We start from the raw sequence: 5,995 nt of genomic DNA on the forward strand, positions 1-5,995 counted from the left end.
ACTCCATCAGTCAATGAGTTACTCCAGGTATAAATAGCAGAATGTGGCCTTTAGAATTTAAAAGAAAACAGAATATTCACCATTAGATTATAACACTGGAAGGTGGAATTTTCAAACGCACTCTGCGTTTTTTGTTCACGCTGCACCACTGGCTTCAGGGGAGGAAAATTAGATCAGCACTGAGGGCCAGATCTTTAAAGATCTTTAGGCAGCTGATTCAAATTGAAATCAATGGGTATTAGGTGCCTAAATAACATTAAACATCTGTCTGTGCTTTGCAGGGCCGGCTCCAGGCACCTAAGCACATGCTTGGGGCGGCACCTGGTAAGGGGCGGCGGGGGGAGCGCGGCGCGGCATTCCGCGGGGGGGGGCGCTCCGGCGGCATGGCGCTCGGTGGGGGGGCGGCGCGGGCGGGCGGCGCTCTGGGGGGGGGGGGTTCCGGCAGCACTCGGCGGGGGGAGGGGCGGGCTCCGGCGCGCGGGGCTCGGCGCGGGGGCGGCGCTCTGGGGGGGTTCCAGCGGCGCTCGGCGGGGGGGCGGCGCGGCGCTCGGCGGGGGGGCTCGGGGGGCAGCGCTTTTTTTTTTTTTGCTGCTTGGGGCAGCAAAAAAGCTAGAGCCGGCCCTGGTGCTTTGGAAAACCCACCTGTAATGCAGATTATAAATATCTGTACAATCTGGACCTGCCATAGTGTCCTATTAGCTACTTTGCTCTGGGATTGAGCTCCGATCCTATTAAAGCTATGGAAGCTAATGGGAGTTTGCCATTAGGCCAAATCCTACTCTCTATTATACCAGTGTAAATCTGGAGCTACTCCATGGATTTACACCAGCATTGGCCCATTGACATCAAACTGGCTAGATCCCTCCCCTCTTCATTCAAAACTCCCTTGATCTGAAGGCTTTGGGTGTCTCCTGAGACCTACAGCTAAATGGGGTTGTGATCTATGGTTCTAAAACGAGCAGAACAAGCCTGTAAGAGGAAAAGGGCTTTATGAAGGCGGGAGCTCTGGTGTGACAAGGTTATCTCTTTAACAGGTTCCTCCTGTATTCCAAACATATGTGCAGTCACACAAATCTGGAAAATATGTGAGCGGGGGAGCCTGGACACAGCTTGTTCCCAGATGGGACATTACACAGCCCACATCACAAAACTGCCAGGCGCTGGTCGACAGAGCTGCTAGGCTGCTCCGGGAGAGGCCCAGAAATGTCCATATGATCCTTTCTCTCCCCCACCCTCCTCCCCTTGCTTTGCTCTTGGTCAGGAGCAGGAAACCCTGGCAAATGGGCTTGGCCAGCGTGAGACATGCAGGGATGGGGGCAGGAGGGAAACAAAGCTTTCTCCCTCTTTATGTAAGAACAGGGCCAGCTCTAGGCACCAGCAAAACAAGCAGGTGCTTAGGCCTGCACATTTCTAGGGGCGGCATTCTGGCGCCGGCCATCATAGGCACGGACTCCGTGGCATGGAGAAAAAGTGACCCCCGCCACCCCAGCTCGCCTCCGCCTGCTCCCCTGAGTGCGCCGCCGCCGCTCTGCTTCTCCCCCCTACCTCCCAGGCTTGCCGGGCGCAAAACAGCTGTTTCGCGCAGCAAGGCTGGGAGGGAGGGGAAGCCAAGCGTTGGGGCGCTCGGGGAAGGCGGCGGTGGTGGAGCGGAGGTGAGATGGAGTGGGGAGCGGTTCATCTACCCCCCTGTTACTTCCTGTGCCCCCCATCCTAGCTCACCTCTGCTCCGCCTGCCCCCCTGAACGTGCCACTGCTCCGTTTCTCCCCCGTCCCTCATCTGAGGGAGAGGGGAGAAGTGGAGTGGCGGCGTGCCCGGGGGAGCAGGCGGAGCGGAGGTGAGCTAGGGTGGGAGGTTGTGGGGGGGGGGAGGGTGCCCAGGAAGCAATGGGGGAGGGAAATGCGGCACCCCGAGGGGAGGAGGCGGGGCTGGGGATTTGGGGAAGGGGTTCAGAAGGGGCGAAATTGGGGCGGGGCTGGGGGTGGGGGGACACAAAAAAAAGTGTGGGGGGGGCGGCCAAAATTTTTTTTGCTTGGGGCAGCAACAATCCTAGAGCTGGCCCTGTGTAAGAAGATGCATAAGAGCAAATGCATTGGCAGCGCTGGGTGTTTTGTGAGGTTGGCAAAGGGATACAGGTCACTGGCTCAGCTCAGTAGTGACCATATGGCAACATCAGCTGATAACTCTTCCGTGGCCCGGGTGACATGAGTTGGTCAGTCCCAGTCCCATTCCTGGTGGCTGTCCATAAATCACGCAACGCATTAGGAGTGGGTGGGGCCTTCACTTTGCATGTTTGTTTCTGTGTTGCAAAGTGATACAAGGGGGTTGGGCGAGTCTTGAAATTCACAAAAGAGCGTCATCTAATTTATGGGCCGCCTCTCTGACCACAGTCCCACTGCCACTGACAGGGGCGGCTCTAGCTTTTTTGCCCCCATAAGCACAGCAGTCAGGGAGCCTTTGGCGGCATGCCTGCGGGAGGTCTGCTGGTCCCGCGCCTTCGGCGTACCCACTGCCGAAGCCACGGGACTGGTGGACCTCCTGCAGGCATGCTGCCGAAGGCTCCCTGACTGCCGCCCCCACAGCGACCGGCAGGCCGCCCCCTGCGGCTTGCCGCCCCAGGTACGCGCTTGCTGCACTGGTGCCTGGAGCCGCCGCTGGCCACTGATTGACCCCCTTCGTGGTGGCCTCAGCAGAGCGGAGAAGAATGGACCAGGCCATGGAGACAGCACTATCCCTACCAATAGGGGTGCCCTATAAGGGATGAAAGTGAGGCAACCTAGAGGAAGCTTGCATTGCTGTTGTCCGTATAGTAATTGTCCTGTAGATAAATGGAGGGCTTCAGTCACTGCAAGTGAATCAGTCCGGCACCTTTTACTAACACCAAAGTGACTAACCAGTAATATAGAGTGTGTGTATGTGTGTATGCGTGTGTGTGTATAAGTAGGCATGTATTGCAGCATACAGGAACAGCACAACAGGAAATCTCTTCTGCAGGCTAATAGCAATATTTTGAGAACTTAAGTAGTGCCTAGGTTTTGTGATATGTGGATTGTCATACTGCTCTTCGGGGGGCAGGCAGTGTCCTTTTTGACATGTTTGTACAGCTCCTAGTCGGTCTCTGCCCCAACCCACCCACCATATAAATGTTGTTTAATATTAGGCACAGAAGGAAACAAATAGATTTGTATCTGTACGACAAGGGGTGTCTGAATGAAACAACCACAGCTGGCCGATCTTTTCCCAGCTCTAATCTGTCAGAGCAGGGAGCTATTTTCCGGCTACTAATGGGATGTAATTCTCAGGAAAACCGTCTAAGCCCCTGGCCTTGGCTCAAAATGCATTAGAAAAATACAAACATTTATTTTATCCAATTTCTCTCCAGAGCTTTGCTCAACGTTATCCAGAACAAGGAGGCTTATTAGTCTTCATTTTGCGACGTGCAGACATTTACCTTTCATAGCCCTGCATCTTGTTCATACATTTACTTACACACACACACACATACATACTGTCTGAGTCGCTCCATTTAATACCCCATTCTTATTCATTATTCCCCTTTCGGCTGCTTGTTTATTGCTTCCTAGCTCAGTTAAGGTGTCAGTATTCATTATTATTAACTACTTTGATAGCATCTTTCCAGGCCAACTCTAGGTTTTTTTGCTGCCCCAAGCAAAAAATGTGCTGCCCCAAGCTCCGAGAGTGCAACTGTCCAAGCAAAAAAACAACGGGTGGCTGGAATGATGCCCCTGGAATTGTGCTGCCCCAAGCACGTGCTTGCTTTGCTGGTGCTTAGAGCCGGACCTGCTTCTTTCCTCCAAAGGTCTCAAAGCACTTTATAGGCAAGTGCTTAATTAGCACCTGGCACACTCCTTCAATAATTATAATGCACTTGTGATTCAATTAGATCCTGGTTTCGGGCCTGATTTAAAACCCTTTGAAGTCAATGAAGAGACACCAATGGGCTTCAATGGGCTTTGGACCAGGCTTTTATGCCCAAACCCTCCAAGGTACTTAGGTGCCCAGCTCCTTTGAGATGCCTAAATACCTTTTGAGGATCAGGACACTGAGTGCTCTCATCCATCACTAAAGTTTGCAGGAGTGGAGGGCACACGCTACCTTGCAGAATCAGGTCACTGATCCCTAAATAGCCCTTCTCTGCCTCCGAGCGTTGTAAGGGCTGCGAGCAGTGTGGATGACAGAGTGCAGATAGGTAATGCTGAAGTGTCCCATCCCACCCCCTTGAATCCTGACCTTTCCAGTCCCATGTGATGCACCTCCTGTGTGTGAAGTCTCCGCGGAGAGTATAACTGGGTAACACTAGTGATGAGCTCACATAGATGTTTTATTCATTTTTTTTAAAAAACCAAAGCCACACTTGATCACTAATTCAGGGGCTGCAGGTAGCTGATGTCAGCCATTGACCTTTTCTATCTCAAAGCCTGGGTTCAAATCCCAGTTTACAAAATTGATGACACATTTGAGTAGAGCCGGGAGAGAAATGGTTCTCTCAGCCCAGGAGGATTTTTGAAATTTTTTTCAAAACATTTCCCCTCCCAAATTGAGACGAAAAGTTGAAAGTTTTAACAAACTGAACAGCTGGAAAAAAGAGATCAGGTCGATCAAAATGGTTTTTGTTTTGTTTCAGTCCTGACCTTTTTAAAATGTTGTTTTTGTTTATTTTTGGGGGTTTTTTTTGTTTAACATTTACTGTTTCTAAACAAAGTGTATTTGAACAGAAAAATGGAACGTGTATGTTTCAGAAACACTAATGGATTCTGTTCCAACAATGTCAAAAAAAAAAAAATTCAAAACAGGAAACTCGTCAAAACTGTCCCTTTCCCACGAAGCATTCCGGTTTAGATGAATTAGCATTCTCCGACCAAAAAATATTGTCAACTAAGTCCAGACCAGCTCTACATTTGAGCATCTGACGCTGGCCCATAGCTCCCTAAACCCCACATCATTTGTCACAGGTGAACATCTCCTCGGGGAGGCCCACGTCCGGAATGACGGGCAATGCAGGTCAGGATTGGGGTGCATTGGCAGAGATGGGTTTGAAAGCCAGGCGCTGGGGAGTGAAAGGTCAGAATTGAGGATGGCTGTTGTTGTGTGAGCACCACATCAGGGTTAGCAGGCCAGGGGAGGTTGGGTGGGGTGGTGATGGAGCAATCGGGTGTGAAGTGCGGTGGCTGAGCTGGGCAGGAGCCCAGTAAGTGGGATTACAGGTCAGGATTCAGGTCTGTTTGCCAGAGTGCGTATGTGAGTGGGAAGCCAGACCTGCCTGCATCTTGCCAGCACTCTTAGCCCATTGTTTTCATCACAAATCAAACTGCTTCCTTGCCTCCACCTTCTCCCCCAATTTGGCGTGGGCAGCACAACTCCGTGTCTGAAATGCCCGTTAGCAGCTCAAAGACAGGGAGATCCAAGCAGAATTAAGTCAGCACTTGGAATTGATTTCACTGGGACATTGGCTTGCTCTGAGGTTTGACAAAGGCCTATTCTTCTCCATAGATTTGACTCAAAGTAAAACTGAGACTTGCCAGAAGAAAACACCCTCCCCACCCACTGCTGGAAATCTTTCTCTATTTCCTTTGGATGGCCCGGGTGCACATTTGAGGCATATGAAAGGGAATGATTGCACCCACTTAAAACCCCGGTGATAGATGCTGGTCCAGAAGTTAATAACTCTTGTATTCTTGATGTACTGTCATTAAGGAATTAGCACAATGACTGACAACCAAATTCTTTCCCTCTTTGCGTAGGGAAGGAAATCTAATGCTCATGCAAGGGGCCAGGGAACGTTCACCACCTCTGTGACCGATTAGAACCTGAGACTTCTTACAGTATGTCTATACTGCAGTAAAAGCCCCACGGCACTGCTGCAGCCGGCTCAGATCAGCTGACTTGGGTTCACAGGCCTCGCTGTGTATAGGGTTACCATATTTCAACAATCAAAAAAGAGGACGGGGGAGCCCCTCCCTAGCCCCACCCCCATCC

The sequence above is a fragment of the Chrysemys picta genome, chromosome 16 (assembly GCF_011386835.1).
Source record: "Chrysemys picta bellii isolate R12L10 chromosome 16, ASM1138683v2, whole genome shotgun sequence".
Classification (NCBI taxonomy): domain Eukaryota; kingdom Metazoa; phylum Chordata; order Testudines; family Emydidae; genus Chrysemys; species Chrysemys picta.